At 43.8% G+C, this 17,975-nt stretch overlaps 1 long non-coding RNA gene across 1 annotated transcript in view; it reads right to left on the bottom strand.

Annotated features, from left to right (window-relative positions):
* The window catches only part of LOC131741594 (uncharacterized), a 167,537-nt gene extending 151,527 nt beyond the window's left edge, over positions 1-16,010 (bottom strand). Inside the window, exons 1-2 of the long non-coding RNA XR_010836484.1 lie at positions 15,845-16,010; positions 10,894-10,950 (exon numbers count right to left, since the gene is read on the bottom strand). This is a non-coding gene — a long non-coding RNA (uncharacterized lncRNA). The remainder of the gene's footprint in view (positions 1-10,893; positions 10,951-15,844) is intronic.
* Between the last annotated feature and the right edge of the window lie 1,965 nt (positions 16,011-17,975).

Raw genomic sequence — 17,975 nt, 5'->3', positions numbered from 1 at the left:
TGCATCAGTTAGGATAGGCTAGGTGATGCTGCAGTAACAAATGACCCCAATAGCCCAAAGCCTTGACAATAACAAATATTTGTACCTCATTCATCCTCTCTATCCACCATGGCCAGCAGAGAGCTATGCTCCACATCTCTTCTCTCTGGGACCTAGGCTGCCGGAGCAGCCACAATCTGAGACATGGCTTTGGCAGAGGGAAAAGAGAACATGGCTCTTAAATCTTCTGCTTGGAAGTGACTCATGTCACTTCTGCTCCCATTTCATTGGCCAAAGCAAGTCAAAAGTATGACATCATTGAGGAAGGGAAGCATCATTCTCCTTCAGGGAGAAGGACTGAATATTCCAGTGAATAATTCAACTGGCATAAGGGAAAAGCCCATAAAAAGGTGCTATGTTTTGACTACAATCTAGAAATGTCTGCAGGTTTGACCTCTGGTGCATCAATCACATATTTACAAGACTGACACTTGCCTTGTCTAATTGTATGCATCATAGTCTTAACTATTGTTATGATGACAAGTTGCCTTTTTAAATTATTGAAAAGGTACAGCTTTTAGAGAATGTGTTTAGAGGAGAAATTAATCTCTCCTGTCCCCTTCTACCTATAGTTCTGGCAATGCCTCCAAGACTCTGACACTCCTTGGTCATATTTTCTATTATCCCAACCACAGCCAAGGACACACAGTGGGTATTCAAAACAGACACAGACCCTCGCTCTGAAATGCTGCTGACGAGTGAAGATTGCTTTCTGCTCAGCCAACACTGGGAACAGAGAGGCAGACTGCAAACACACTTCTGAAACCCTGTTCGCTAATGAAAGAACCGTGCTGGGCTAATATTTGTCCCCTCTGAATTTAAATATCATGTAGAGAGAGTGCGGATGTAGCAAGATGGATAGCAGAGAGAACTAAGGGGCTGTGTCGCCAAAACAGTTTTCTTCTTTCCCCTTGATTGACGAGAAGGAGGCCAGGCTCACTTTTATCTCCGGCAGGCCATGTTGGAGAAATGTTAATGATGTCATCAGGTGATGATGCATGTTCTCATACCTTCACTCACTGAATCGTGCCAGATCTATCAAGCCCTGTGCAAGGTGGATAGCAGAACAAAGAGCTTGACTGAAGGAATGATCCCCTTATAATCAACTTGCTGAGACAACACCATGTAATGGGGTGATAGGACAGAGTAAGAGTCTTGAAATTGGTGCCCATGAGCCCGATCTAGCCTGCAGGGTTATGTGTGTGTGTATGTTAAGCTCACACATAGTTTCTTATTGGTTTTTATTTTTGCTAATTTTTCCCAACATTTTATTATGAAAATTTTCAAATGCACAGCAACACTGATTCATTAACATTTTACTAAGCTTGATGTATCACTTACATACCTTTTCATCCATCCCTCCATTCATCCTTTAATCCATCTTATTCTTAGTTCATCTCAAAATAAATTGCAGACATCCATACACTTCCTCCGAAATACTTTGGGATCATTGTCATTAACTAGAGTTCAATATTTGTTAATAGATTTTTGTATACAATTTACATACAGTGAAATATACACTTTTTCAAGTGTACATTCACTAGGTTTGAACAAATGCAAGTATCAGTATAATCCAAACCCTATGAAGATATAGAATATTATTACCATGCCTGAAAGGGTACTCACTCCCTTCCCAGTCAATCCCTGCCCTCACTGTAGGTTAATTTTGCTTGTTCTAGAATTTCAAATAAATGGACATATGGTAATGTGCTCTTTTATGTCTGCCTTCTTCTAAACACAGAGTTGCTGAGATTCATTCACATTTTGTACATGTATCAGTAATTCTTTCCCTTCCACTGCTGAATCAAATTTGCTTGAATCAATATCTCTGTTTAATGCCCTCTCTACAAGAAATCTTTGAGAACTAAGTATTGAGTTTTAAAGAACATACACTGATGTTTCTAATTTGATGACATCTAAAAATCAGGATGTTTCACCTAAAAATCTGGATTTCTGGTTCCTTTTGGGAATCTGAAGATTGGGCAACACTAAACTCACCTTCTCCCATGGCAACGATGCTCTGGGCTGAGGGACAGTGCCAACTTTAGATGTGACAGGTGCTCTCTCATTTGCCACAGTCTTTACCACTCCCTATCGTCCCCCATCTGGGCAACTTCACTTACACCTGCTTGCCCCTGGAGACATACGATTTTCTGACTCCTATTTATAGTGACCAAGCACTCCAAAGTGATTATGGAGCAAATTAACAAAGGAGAGAATAAGTGAACAAACTGTGTTTCATTGGCTACATTGTGCCAGAGATCCTGCATTACAGAATGGATAAGAGTCCTAGCCTTGGAATCAGTTACACCTGGGTCTAAACCCCTCCTCTATTTCGTATTGTCTCATAAGTTTCACTTCCCTTCACATCCTTCTCATGTAATATGGGGATAAATATGCTAATTTATCAGTTGTTGGAAGAATCAATGAACTAACATATTTCAACTGCTCAGCACCACCAGGATGGTAGCTTATAATCATCTATTTTATTGTTATTATCATCAATTGGTCCTCCACAAGAAGGAAGATCAACTCATCTTTCATTTCATCTTTCCAATGCAGCAATTTAAAGCCTCTGAATCCTGAAAGAGTATGACTGCGGCTAATGATGGGGAGGAGTTTCCTGATCCTTATGCCCTGCTTTCTAATTAGTCAGCATCTCAAGCATGAGTTTACTCCCAAGGAGAAGCCATCACAAAAGTCTAGAATGCAGTCAAAAGAGCAGGAATGTCCTTTTGTGTTTTAGAGGACTTGGGACAAAAAGCACTGGAGATCGCCAAAGACTGAATAAGATACCTCAAGGGATAGAGAGTTACAGAAGAAAAGATCCAGAAATAGACCCCAGTACATACATGATGTTCATATATAATGGCATCACATTCATATAAGTGGGAGAAAGATTACTCCATAAATGGTAACAACTGGAAAACCATCTGGAGAGATATAAAGTCGAATTCTTATTTCACACCTTTGAGCTAAAACAAATTCCAGATGGAGCCAAGATTTAAACGCAAAATAATAGAACCTTTAAAATACTAAAAGAAAACGTGGGCGATCTTTTTATAAACTCTTGATGACCAGAAAACATTAAGGATGACTTAAAATTCAGACTCCACATATTTAAAGAGGTATATTTGAACAAATACAATAAGCAATTTCTGCCTTTAAAAAGCACAAAGTTGAAAAAGATACAACAAACTGGGGAAAACAGTTGTGTGAACCAAAGGAAAAGGCCGTTTCCTAAATATAAAGAAATTCTAGAAATCAATAAGAAAAAGATGCACAACTCAGTAGAAAAATGGACCAAGGATCCTTCATTTGAAAAGAAAATATGAATAGTTCACCATGCTGTACATTACATCCCCAGAACTTGTTAATCTCATAACTAGAAGTTTGTACCCTTTGACCAACCTCTCCCCATTTCCCCACCCTCCAACCTCTGACAATCACCATTCTACTCTCTGTTTCTATGCATCATGTGGCTTTTTTCTTTTTTAGATTCCACATATAAGTGAAATCCTACAGTATTTGGCTTTGTCAATCTGATTTATTTCACTTAGTATGATGCCCTCAAGGTCCACCCATGTTGTCACAAATGGGTGAATTTCCTTCTCTTCATAGCTGAGTAACATTCCAGTGTGTGTGTGTGTGTGTGTGTGTGTGTGTGTGTGTGTGTGTGTGTGTGTGTGTGTGTATCACATTTTCTTTATCCATTTATCCACCAATGGACACTTAGGTTTTTTCCATATCTTGGCTATTGTAAATAATGCTGCACTGAACGTGGATGTTCAGATGTCTCTTCAAAATAATGACTTCATTTCCTCTGGATATGTACCCAGAGGTGGGATTGCTGAGTCATCTGGTAGTTCTATTTTTAATGTTTTGAGGAACCTCCATACTATTTTCTATTGTGGCTGAACCAATTTACATTCCCACCAACAGTGGCGCAAACTTTTTAAGTTAAAAATGCACATACTATGTGACCCAGCAATTCCACTAGAAAAAGTTATCATATTTGGACTTGTGTGAAATTCTGTAAATACAAAGATTATTTGCAATATTGCTTGCAATAGTGAGCATAACCTAAAAACTATAAATAAATTATCAGTAAGATAGATTGTAGTACATGCTTAAAATGGAATACTGCTTTTGTAGCAATATAGAACAGTCTCTAAGATACATTGTTAAAACTGACCAGGAGGGTGGGGCAGGTACAGAACGGTGAATATAGTAAGCTGGTGTAGGGGATGGAGGGGGAGCAACAGATAGAGCATAATGTATAGGATATAAGTGCACAGAATATATCTGGAAGCACACACAAGAAACCCAATACCAATAGTTGACTCTGGAGAGGGGAACTGCATTGCTAAGGCAGCATACCCTTTTATATAACACGTGCATGTGTTACCTATTCCTTTTTTAAAGAAATTTATTTAAAAGGTCGTGCAGGGAATTCTCTGGCAGTCCAGTTGTTAGGATGCCACGCTTACACTGCCAGGGCCCTGGGTTCTTTCCCAGGGCACTAAGATCCCACAAGCTGTGCGGAGCAGCCAAAAAAAAAAATGTAGTTCAATTGCCATCTCTGGGTCATTTAAAGAGGGATGACTATTTTAGCCAACTACCATAAAGAATAAGCAAGCATCATTAGAATGGTTCCAATAGATTCCTTTATAACTTGGGAATTCTAGGAATTTCCTGAAATACGTCAGCAGTAGCTAATTTAATTGCACTCGAGATGAAGGAAGTATTTCTATTAGATTTGTAGAAGCATAACATGCTTTTGAACTTCAGGTCCCCAAGTCTATTAGCAGATGGCTGAGGGAGGCTCTCTGGATCACCCAGCCCCCTGCCATGGCCTTCGGAACAGGCAGAACTCCCTTCCTCACGGCACTGATGACCACCCAATTCCCAGGGGCCATCACAGAGATAGAGAACAGAATGTAGTTCTTAACATAAATGGAATTTGGAGCTATTTTCAAAGCTAGAACACATTCACACTGTAATGTGAAGGCATTTTTAGCTTCCAAATGGTACCTGACATTTCAGGGTTTACTATCTGCCAAGCCTTTACATGGATTATCTCTTCTAATTCTCACCAAGAGATTTTGGGGAGGGGGGGGTCTGTCATTATTTCCACTCACAGGTGAGGAAACTGAGGCTCAGAGATGTTTGTCCGAGGTCACAATGCAAGACTCAAAGCCAGGCAGTTTGACTTCAGAAATCCAGAAAACTTTATACTGCTTCTCTCTTTTTTTTAAATAAATTTATTTATTTATTTATTTATTTATTTTTGGATATGTTGGGTCTTCGTTGCTGTGTGCGGGCTTCTCATTGAGGTAGCTTCTCTTGTTGTGGAGCATGGGCTCTAGGCACGCGGGTTTCAGTAGTTGTGGCATGTGGGCTCAGTAGTTGTGGCTTGTGGGCTCTAGAGCTCAGGCTCAGTAGTTGTGGCGCATGGGCTTAGTTGCTCCGCAGCATGTGGGATCTTCCCAGGCCAGGGCTCGAACCCGTGTCCCTTGCATTGACAGGCGGATTCTTAACCACTGCGCCACCAGGGAAGCCCCCTTTATACTGCTTTTCGAATCACAAGGCGTCACCTCTCACCAGCTACTCATCCTCCACACACATGAATTTTATGTCTTTTTTTTCTTTCTTTTTGTTGCACTGGGTCTTAGTTGCAGCAGGAGGGCTCCTTAGTTACAGCATGTGTGCTCCTTAGTTGCGGCTCACCAGCTCCTTAGTTGTGGCATGAGAACTCTTAGTTGCAGCAGGCACATGGGCTCTAGTTCCCTGACCGGTGATTGAGCCCGGGCCCCCTGCACTGGGAGCTCAGAGTCTTAACCACTGCGCCACCAGGGAAGTCCCTATATGTCTTTTGCTGTGCTTTCTTCTAATACACTAGATGGGGTGGTAGACAGAATAATGATCTCCCAAAGATGTCCACACCCTAATTCCCAGAACTGGTGAATATGTCATGTTACATGACAAAGGGGAATTAAAATAGCAGGTGAAATTAAGGTTGCTAATTAGCTGATCTTGCCGGGGGGGGGGGGTCTTATCCTAGGTTATCAAGATGGGTCCAATGTAACCACAAAGATCCTTGAATGTGGAAGAGGAGGCAAGAGAGGAGGTCAGAGTTACGTCATTGAAAAAGACTCAGCTGCCCATTGCCGGCTTTGAAGATGGAGGAGGGGCCATGAGCCAAGGGATGCAGGCAGCCTCTAGAAGGTGGAAAACAAGACAACAGATTCTCCCCTAGAGCCTCCAGAAAGAAATGCATCCCCACTAAAAACCTTGATTTTGGCCCACAGAGAGCCTTTTCAGACTTCTGATCCCCCCACCCCCAAACCATAAGATAATAAATTTGTGTTTGGCTGTTGACCACTTGAAATGTGGCTGGTGTGACTTAAAGACTGAATTTTTGTTTAATTTAATTTTAATTAATTTAAAGTCATGCAGCCACATGTGGCCCGTGACCATCGTGTTGGACAACAAAGCTCTAGGTGACTACAATTACTGGGCAGCTCCGCCTCCTATAAAATGAATCACCCCCTCCTCTCTGTTCTCCTGATGCCACTTAAGTCTCCGAGCAGCAGGGTTAGAGTCAGCCCTGGAAACACAAGAGGGACAACACAGTGGTCAGGAGCTAATATTCTGTGACAACCACTTCCCTGCCGTGTAACCTGGTTTATCAGTCAGGGCTCTCCAGAGAAACAGAACTGGTAAGATACAGAGAGAAATATACAAATGGAAGTTTATTATAAGGAATTGGCTCATGGGATTATGGAGCCTGAGAAGTCCCATGACCTGCCATTTGCAAGCTGGAGCCCCAGGAAAGCTGGTGGTGTAGTTCAAGTCCAAACCCAAAAACCTGAGAACCAGAGAAGACAGTTGTATAAGTCCCAGTCCGAGTCCAAAGGCCAGAGAATGAGGCTCACTGATGTCCGAGGACAGGAAAAGATGGACGTCCCAGCTCAAGCAGAGAGAGCAGATTCGCCCTTCCTCCGCATTTTTGTTCTATTCAGGTCCTCAACAGATTGGATGATACCCGCCCACACTGGTGAGGGTGATCTTCTTTCTACAGTCTACTGATTCAAATGCTAACCCCTTCCAGAAACACCCTCACAGACACGCCCAGAAATAACACGTTACCAGCTATCTGAGCATCCCTTAGCCCAGTCAGGTTGACACATAAAATTACCATCACACGTGGAGCAGATGACTTAACCATCTTAGAATGTGATGGTCCATATAAAGGGCCTTGCACACAGTAGGTTGTCAATCCAGGTTATCCACTGTCAGGAATGTTATTGTTCTCTTTTACGATGCTTCTGTCTTCCACAGTTGGATGGTGGGAGTACTGATTCATCCTGGTTCCTCTCTCATCTCCACCGTCACCTAGCACAATGCCTGGCACACAGTAGGTCCTCAGTTTAAGTGTTTGAATGGAATTGAACCCATTTAAGTCTCGATACCTTTAAATGATTAATGTCGTATGTGTGGTTTTAGGTATTAAATATGCTGAGAATAAGTGTGCCGGTGGAAAAGATGCTTTCCTGTAGCTAAAAGAGGCTGGATCGAGTGTGCTGGGGGGAGAGGTAATTTCAAAGGCACCTAGAAACTCTCCTTCTCCCTTTACCATCACCCCCACTCCAAAAATTACCTCTCCTACAAGCCCATGCCTGTAATAGCTTTACCCCCCACCCAAAAAAAAAGATTTAAGGGTTTTGTTCCACAAAGAAGATTAAAAATACCAAAGAAGGGATGAATTAACTTAAATTCACACTTAACAGGGAAGCATAGAGTTGGCAGGAACCTTACAGGTTGTTCAGTGATTCGGAACCTTGCAGCAGGTTAGAATCTCCAGAGCAATTCTACAAATTACTAATGGAATCAGCATCCCTGGGGGTGCGCCTGGCATCCATATTTCTAAAGCTCCCAGGTGACCCGAATATGACACCAGGGAATGAGGACCACTGGATTGTCCTTTTTTATTTTTTTTTGAGGGAAAATTTATCTAACATAAAATAACGAACCATTTGAAAGGGAACAATGGCTTTTAGTACATTCACAGTGTTTTGCAAGCAACACCTCTATGTAAATAGTTCCAAGACATTTTTCATCACCCCAAAAAGAAGCCCAGATCCATTAAGCAGGCACCCCCATTACCCTCTTCCCCCAACCCCTGGAATCACTAATCTATGTTCCGTCTCTGCGGATTTACTTATTCTGGACACTTCATAGAAATGGAATGACACAACCTGTGCCCTTTTGTGTCCGGCTTCTTTATATAGCATCTTGTTTTCAAGGTTCACCCATGCTGTCACATGCATCAGTACTTTATTCCTTTCAATGGTTGAATGATATCGCATTGTACGGATGGACCGCGTCTGTCTATCCATTCATCTGTCAATCGATATGTGGGCTGTTTCCAGTCACCTCCTTTGAAAGATGGGGACATGAGGCCCAGAGGGGAGAGGGGCTTGCCTGAGTCACACTGTTCTGGGAGGCAGATCAAGGCTCAGACCCTCGTCTCTGGAGGCACTGTCAAGGTCACTTCCAACTACACTGCCCCCCGCTCCTGAGTGAGTTTGTCAGAAGGCCACCTGTGTGTACTCTGAGAGGCGCTCCAGCTTCTCCCCGGCTTCCCCACAGGGAGAATTCCTAGGAAAGGCAGCAGGGGCGGGAAAGGGGAAGAGAGGCAGATGGGGTCCCCACTCCCGCTCCTCGTCTCTCTGTCCCCTGCCCTGGGTCGGCTCACGTAGCTACTCTGAGTCAGGCTGGAGTCCCCCGGGCCTGAGATAAGACCTTCAGAGTGACTAATGCATCTGGGGGGTGGTCCAGGGTGTGAGGCAGGAAGGAGGAGAGCCCAGGAAAAGTGCATTAAGAAGCGGGTCATTGCTGTGGGCACCTGGGGTCCACACCTGGCCAGCCACACTGAGCAATGATGTAGGAGACACCTCTGAGTTGCCCCACCTGACATGAGAAGACGCTGGAGTGTTTAGCCTCCAATCCCCATCCATCATTCTCCCTGGGACTTTACCTCCTCGACACTGGTGCCTCACATGGGGGGCTGAGAGACAGGCCCCAGGCAGAGAGCTACAGGTGCCAAGGTGGGCACAGGAACAGAGTAGGTGACAGGGAAAGTGATGGGTACTGATAATGTGTGCTCTCCCCTCTAGTTTCCCATCTGTAAAATGGGTCTTAAAGGGAGATAGCACATAAAGCACAGAGGCAACCCTCAACAAGGGTTCAACACTTGTTCTCCTCACCTTCACCCCCATTTACTCAGCAAACATTTATTGAGCGCCTACTATGTGCGAGGCATCTTACTAGAGGCTCTGGATGCAGAGAGAGCTCAGAGGGTGTCTTAATCCATTTGGGCTGCTGTAACCCAATACTATAGACAGGGTGGCTGAAACAACAAGCATATATTGCTTACTGTTCTGGAGGCTGGGAAGTCTGAGATCAAGGCTCCAGCAGATCTGGTCTCTCGTGAGTGATTCTTCCTGGTTTGCACTGGCTGTTTTTTCATTGTATCCTCACGTGGTGGAGAGAGAGAGAACTAACTCTCTTCCTCTTCTTATCAAGACACTAACTCAATCATGGAGCCTCTACCCTCATGACCTAATCACCTTCCAAAGGCCCCACCTCCCAATACTATCACATTAGGGCTTCAACATATGAGTTTGTGGCGGGGTGGGGGGGTCACAGGCAGTGGGTCTACAGCAGAGGTAATCCCTGCTCATCCCACAACTTCCTTCTCTACGTCCTCTCTGAGCCAGTCGCTAAGAGGAATGGACTTGCTATAGCCACAGTTCCTTCACCCAGATCCACAGATCACTGCCAATCTCAGCTCAACTGTTCTGATGGTCCATGGGCCCCTCGCTCTCCCCGCAAAACCTCTGAAAGTTAATTCAGGGCAGATGGGAACGGTCAGCCTTCAGCCATTTTCAATCTTGGAAACCTCCAAAAATAGCTAAACTCTAATGCATATTTCAGGTTAGACTTGTTTATTTTCCCTCTTTCTGAGCCAGCAAGCTAATTTCCCCAGAGGGGGAAGGAAAGAAAAGGCTGCTTTCAGAAAACAGAAAAATCAGCTTTAGCTTCTCCCTTGATTGCCTGTGGGGAGATGTCTCTTGTGCCCCCCATCTCAGTGCTCTCAAAGAGGCCCAGAGAGCATATGGTCTTTCTTCTCTGTGGGCAAGAGGTTTGAAAACACCCAATCCCAAAGCCCAGCGGATGCATGACTCTGGGCACAGATTTCCAGACCTCTTCAGCTTGCAAAGGGAGAAGCAGGAGGCAGAAGCTAGATGCCAGCCTTGGTCCTTTCTGAATAGCCAGACTGGGGAAAAAATAGTAATAATTACTGTGCTTAAATTCCAAAGTGAGGAAGGACCCTGGTAGACCAGGTGTCTGCACAGCTAGAGCCTAGGATGGAGTGATGATGAGTTGGTCTTGGGCACAGTATTAGCAGAAAAATCTACTGTTTGGATGTATTACTAACATAGAAGCTCAACTGTATTCAACCAGAATGGAAGGTGGTGAAAATACAAGCAAGAACCCTTGATTTCTCCATCTATTAACTGTTAGCAATTTGTGAATCACCTGAAGGCAGAGAGGGTTGTAGGTCCAGACATCTGCACAGACTTTCCTTCTTCTAGAGGAGCCACTGGGATAAGTACTACCTTACCAAGACCCCCAGGTCCTTCCACCCTGAGGCCATTTATGGCAATGATGGAAACCTCATTCTCCTATAAGGGTTTCATGACTCCAGAACATCAAAAATGACAATGCAGAATTTGGTTCCAGAAAGAACAAGACAGTGAGAAAGTATCAGGCAGTGGTCCTTACCTTGGAGCTTCATAAAGACTTGGGGTGGGGTGGGCAGTCTCTGTCTCTCTCTCCCAACTGCAGAAAAATCAAGAAGCTAAACTCAACATCCAGGACATGCATAAAGAAGGGGATTCAATGATCTAGGCAGTCTGGCCAAATCATCACCTTTGGGATCAACTCAAACCACCACACAACTTTTTCCTTCAGAGCCTCTTGAAATTCACAGGGTGATAAAGTGACCAAGGCCACTAGGATCTGGAGCTGTCTTTCTGTTTTCTAGAGACATTCTGGAAGGCATGACCTCTGAGAAGAAGGGTTCCAAAACCTTAAGGATAGGAGCAAAAGCCAGGGTAGTCTGACCCTAAATGGATTGTTCCTTTTTGAATTCAAATTATCAGACATATACTACGTGCCTGACACTGTACTAGTCACATCCACATGTGCTGATTCCACACGGGAGGTATTAATATTCCACTCTTGGCAAAACCTCGTAAGTTAGGTAGATTTTGTACTTTTAGTCTTAATTTACATATGAAGAAAATTAGACTCGGCATGTTCAAATGACCTGTCCAAAGTTACTTAGGTAATATGTGATGGGATCAGTGTTTGAATCCATATCCAAACTTCAATGAACACTTTCCACTTCACAGTTCTAGAAGACATGGAAACTCCATGAAAATCACAGAGCCATGCTTGATGTGTTCCCACAAAGCCATTTCTTCTATACTTCTGCTCATCATTGCTGGGTGCCAAAAGAAAGAATTTGCTCTTCTTTCTCTTGTCCCTCCTCTGCCTGAAAAACTCATTTGCATTAGGTCTTAAACAATGCAGTTGGCTCATTCTCTTAGGCAACAGTGGAGGATAGGGACTAGCTTTTTCTGGAACCTGACAATGTCTAAATCAAAACTTTTCCTCCAGTAATAGGCGGTCAGGGTGGACCTTGTCCAATTCTTTTTTACTTCCAGGACAGTTGGTGTCTGTTCCTCCCACCCTGCTTTTCTAAACAACTTCCTCTTGGAGAAGGGATGACACATATGCATGTGCACTGTTTCCTCCTTTGCCCATGGCAGACATTTCTAATCAATCTTGACATTCCATTTCACTGATCCTCACCTCGACCTCAATCTTCTCTGTTAAGTTCCAGGCATCCACTACCAACCCAAAGGAATTGACTTTCCATCCTTTTTCTTTTTTTTTTTTTTAGTTTTTTCATTTTTTATTTTGAAATAGGTTTGAACTTACAGAGAAGTTGCAAGAATAATACTGTTTCTCATACACTCCTTATACAGATTCATCAATTTTTACTATTTCTCCACATGATTTAGCATTCTCATTCTCTACACACACACACATACACTTTTTCTGAACCATCTGAGAATAGATTAAATATATCATGTAACTTTATCCCTTAATACTGTAGTGTGTACTTCCTAAAAACAAGGACATTAACCTCTGTAACCACCATACACTTATCAAATTCAGGAAATTTGACTGTGTTACTTTAATCTACAGTCCAGTCCGTCCTTTTTCTACAGCAATGTTCCATCTAACGGTGTTTTCAAACCACCCTTTTGCACCGGAAAGATAATACCATACCTCACCCCATCAATCTGCTGAACGCCGGGCTCATTTTAGAAAAGCCACTTCCTATAATAGAATCTGAGTGTGGAGTACTCTGTTAAACCATTTAACCTGACAAGTATTAATTAAATACAAACAGAATTTGTCCCGATGTGAATTCATAACAAGTTCATTCCATGTGACTTCACCTAAATGTTAGAATTTCCTATGAAAATTTGAGGAGAATTTCAAAACATCTCGTGAGATAAAGGCCATTGCCAAGGGCATTTTGTTTTTTTGTTTTGTTTTGTTTTTGCGGTACGTGCGCCTCTCACTGCCGTGGCCTCTCCCGTTGCGGAGCACAGGCTCCGGACGCACAGCCCCAGTGGCCATGGCTCACGGGCACAGCCGCTCCGCGGTATGTGGGATCTTCCCGGACCGGGGCACGAACCCGTGTCCCCTGCATCGGCAGGCGGACTCTCAACCACTGCGCCACCAGGGAAGCCCGCCAAGGGCATTTTGAAAGCAAGTGTACCAATTATGGGTTAAACTAAAAGTGTGAGTCTGAATCTCCCCACCACACAGGTCTGCACGGAGCGTCAGTTAAGTTACGTGATGCAGCAAAGTACATGAGCTCCAAACTCCAGGGCAGATGTGGCTGCATTATTTATACTCTGTGTTCAGCATTCCTCACAGACAGAGGCACCCGCTCACCATGACCTGTGTGGGGGCTTCCTGCCTTCCTTTCCTAAATGCAATAAGAAAACAAAACTCCCACAATCAGAACTTGTCACTACCACTTAGATAAGACCCAGAAGCCAGAGTTCCTAGAGGTGGAGATCACAGACTTGGAAAGGACTGTGATAAGACTCAGCATCATCAAAACCCACCCAACACAGAGGCCACCATGACCCAAAAGGAGGAGAAAAAGAAGGAGGAGGAGGAGGAAGGGAGGGAAGGAGGAAGGAAAGGAGGGAGGGAGGGTGAAGGGGACGGGAGGGGGAGGAGGAAGAGAAGGGGAGGAGGAGGAGAAAGCCATTCAACACACTCTCTCTTCTATGTGGGTTCTACTCAGTAAATCGTGTGCTGATTTTTCTTGTCTTTTCCTCTAGGGAGTTATAATAAAGCTGTAATTTTGCATATGGCCTCGGTTTAGCCACATATGTTCAAATGAAAGATAAACTCTCAAGGAAAAATCATCCTTTTCAAAAGTGAAAGCTTACTTGAAATGTAAATGTTGCTTCAATCCTAACGGAAAGAATTCTTCCGACTCATACTGGAATTCAGTCTGTTCCTCCATGTGGCCTTGGTACCCACACTCTCCACTCCTGTGCCCCAGGCAGACATCACTAATCAATCCTGACTCTCTTTCACTCTGGGGTGGAAAACAGCCTCGGAACTGCCCTCTACACAGGGCTCCAGGAAGCCACTATCAGTCGGTGAGAGTTGGCATGTAAGATAAAAGCTGTTTTGCCATTCTACCATCTAGAATTTATTTATGTGGCTGCCAGGTGCTCAACTTTGACTTCTATGGACCACATATAATCCCTCTCTTCCTAGTTTCAAACTTGTCTATCACATTCCTTGGTTATTCTCCAACACCCCAGCACCAGACATAGACTGTCAGCAAGAGGGACCCAGATCATCCCTGCTTTTTCCAAAAGCTCGTCCTTGAATCTATTCAGCCTCATCTTACTCTACTGATAAGATCTCCCTTATCCCTAGACCTGATGTTTTCCCATTGTCCTCTGGTCCCTGGACTCCTTACATTAGCACTCTCCAACTATCCCCTCACACCCTTGCCCTTGTTGACTTGTCCTAACCCCCATGGAAAGAAATCTTTTGACAAAGTCAGCCCATTGTAGAAACACAGTGATGAAAACTGAAATTCCAGTTTTAGCAAAGAATCTTCACATCCATGATCTCAGGGGATAATCCAAATCCTTTTGGGAAGCAAGTACTTAAAGACCATGAGATTTGACAAAAAACAGAAATGGATCCAAACCTTGTCTCTGCCAGTGACCAGCCTGGGGACCTTTAGCATATCACTTCCCCTTCTGAGCCTCAATTTCTTCATCTGGCTATTGGAGCAGAACTTACCTCCCAGGGATGTTGTGAAGACTAATGAGATAATGCACTCAAGGTGCTTATCACAATGTCAGGCAATCAGAATACAATGGCTGCAGTGGTTTTTAGTTAACAGAACCTGTCTTAGATTTGGGGTCTGAGAAGGGGACCCTAAGATAGGGATTTGAATGCAAACAATGTATTTGTGAGGTGATCCCAGGAAGCACCAGAAGGAAATGAGACAGGGAAGGAAAGGAACCCAATAAAGGATGTGTTTTGAGTAGGTCTCCACTGTGGGCAGCTGGGGCTCCATCCCAAGCGAGACTCTAGGAGATGTTGTAGAACATTCCCCCAGAGATATCCCACCCAAGGGACGTTTATGCACTAACTCCTGTTCCTATTGGTTGAGGGCTGCTTCTGATGGTGTTGTCTCCCCCCAGTCCTGACGCATTGCACACAGGACAAGCATGCTCCTAAGGGGGGGGGGGGGAAGCCCTCAGGCACAGCTGCAGGCTCCTTGCAGACAGAAGCTGTTGCCGGGAAAAGTGAGTGGGGGGGTGCGGGGGGGAGAGGCCAAAGCCTCTGCCCCAGATACCCAAGGTCACACAGACACCGAGTGGCAGTGCAGCGGGAAAGAAAAAGTATCGTTCCAGGTTCAAATTGTAGCTTCACCACTTGCACAGGTATAAAATAATGATATTGATACCTATATGGTGACGTTTTAGGGGGAGTGAGTAAGCTCAAGAAATGTGATGGGAACCAAACTGCTCAGTGACCTTCCCTTTTCTTCTGACCCCGATGTTCTTCCACTAGAATAGGTAGCCTCCCTGAAGGCAGCGAAACTTGTTTTCTCCATCCACCCACTCACCCATCCATCCATCCATCCATCTAATAGTTACTGAATGCCTCCTGTATACAACTCCCACATAGGAGATAGAGATACTCCTAGTGAATAGACATGGTCCTGGCCCTTCTCCTGGATGAAGATATGCAATCAAATAAGCAATTAAGGACTGCAGGTGATGTAGAAGCAGTTCCTACAGCCGTGTTTCTCAAACTTTCATGTGCCTGGTCTCGAATGGGGCTTCAGATTGGACGTTTCCAACATGCTCTCAGCTGATTCTGATGCCTCACAGTTTGAGTAGAGAAACTCTGCAGAATTCATAGGGGAAGCAAAGGAGGAATTCATTCATTCATTCATTCATTCATTGCCTACTCATCAAGTTATCAAGACACTGGTTTCCTCTGCTTCTGGACAGAGGAAGAAGCTATGACTCTCACGAGTTGGAAAGGATCGTTCAAGATGATTTAATCCAGACACATAGGAAGGCGACTCTCTTACCATCCCCAAGTGAGGGCCGTCTAGGGTCTTCATGAAGCGGTAGAAACACCTCCCCTCTCTGGATACTTGAGTGGCCAAGAAGTTTTTCCATGGCCCCAGGTCTTGCATGGGGCTGAGTAGAGGAAACTTTATAAAACTAACACGCCTCCTGTAAGCTTGGAGTAATCTCTTGCTTGCACCTGTGGGACCAGAATCAGAATGCAAGCTCAGTACAAAGTGGGCATGCACTGAGGCTGCAGCAACTGAATATCTAAGCCGGGTAATAAGGGGAGCAGACTTCACCATGCAGATTTCCAATCCATCCCCTATATCTTTTTTCCAGAGAAACTTTCTAGTTGCTTCCCTTTTTTTGAACACATCCATCTAATTAAGTCTAAAAGAGCTAGCTAGAAGTGCATGCAAATGGGGTGAGATTTTATTTGAAGCTCCCTGAACCTAAATATAATAATAGGAGCAGAGAATCTGCCCTGAACAGGCAGCAGAGACCTCCAGGGTCAATGAAGATTTTCAATAAGCGATGTGTGTATTGTTATTAAACATTTCATCATATAAGATTATGACGTAATTTGTGGGAGAATAGGGGCTGACACCGAGAATCCTGTACTCTTAGAATAAATCCCCTCCTTTTGTTTTCGCTCAAATTAGCTTGAATAGGTTTCTGTGTCTTGCAACTAGAAAACTCTTGATTAAGAGACAGTTTTCCAGATGGTCCAGGCCAGGCAATGTTCCCAGCTCAATGGACATTTATTAATGAATGAATGAGCAACACTGTTATCCCAAAGAAAGTAATTATGTGAAATTTTTGGTGTCAGCAAGACACAAAGGAGGTCCTCCCTCACCCTCAATATCTTACTCTGCTGGTACTGCCCAGCTTCTGGCAAAAGGAAGATGACAAATTCAGCACTGGCAAAAGGTGAGGAGAATTGATGTTTGGAAAGATCTCTGAATCCAAAGATATGAGTCTGGGTTTTCGTCTCTGCTGCAATACCCAGTGACCAAATGACCTTAAATAAATGACTCAATCCTCAGAGACTTCTCTGGCAGTCCAGTGGTTAAGATTCTGCCTTCCAATGCAAGGGGCACGGGTTCAATCCCTGATCTGGGAACTAAGATCCCACATGCTGTGGGGTATGGCAAAAATTTTTTTAAAAAAAGACTCAATTCTCAATTTTTCCTATCCTAACATGGATCTGTAGTAGAAATGTGTTGCCTGCCTATTCAGCATCTGTACCCACTGCCTTCTCCCTAACAACATTAATATCCTTTGAGGGAAATTGACTCCAAGCCAATCAGCATTTTTAGAGCCCCCTCAAGCCACTGTCCCCAGTTCAGGAGTGGGCATGTGACCTCTGCAGGTGCAACTGAGGTGAACCTCCAGGCTCCTGCATGGAATGTGGAAACAAAAACACTCTTTCTGCTCTGTGGATGTGAATGAGAAAGCATAAAGTATTGTTTGTTGTAACCATATTGCAATCAAGAAAGAAGCCAGCTTGAGAATGAATCTGACTTGCAAAATAACTGAAAAAAAAAAAGGCAGAGAAATTAAGTCATAGTAATGATCACACGGCACCCAAAACTGTTTCTTCCTCTGGGTATTTCAGTTCTATGTCAGTAAGTTCCCTTTATTTTTATGTCCATTGGAGTTGAGCTTTCTGTTACTTGAAAATGAATGCATCCATCCATGGATTCCCAATTTTTTTAAGTGCCCTTATACACCACAGGATGGTTTGTAATGTCTGGACCAAAATCATATGATTTACATGAAAGGACTACGTAAATCCTAAAGTTCTGTAGCAAGGTAAGAGAGGGTTGCTATTGCCCTGAAGACATCTGGAAGGAAAAGAGTTAATCTTTCCCCTGAGACGCCAAAGATAATTTAGTTAAATGTAATGAAAGAGGCAGAATGAAGGATTCATTTTGATAACAATTGGCTTTGAGAAGCAAAAGCCAATTATTTGAAGTTTACTGATTATTTATTTGGTTCTGTTTAAGAGGATCCAGCAGGCTGAGCAGGATTTGCCCTAACTGGATTGGTCCAGAGAGAGCTGGGAAGCAGCAAGTTCACTCTCGGGAAAATTCCATCTCAGTATACAAGTTGGAGGAGGCAACCAGGAATTCTGTCTCCTGAGAG

Source organism: Kogia breviceps, chromosome 14 (assembly GCF_026419965.1).
Source record: "Kogia breviceps isolate mKogBre1 chromosome 14, mKogBre1 haplotype 1, whole genome shotgun sequence".
Lineage (NCBI taxonomy): Eukaryota > Metazoa > Chordata > Mammalia > Artiodactyla > Physeteridae > Kogia > Kogia breviceps.
This window is presented reverse-complemented; position numbering and strand designations above follow the sequence as displayed.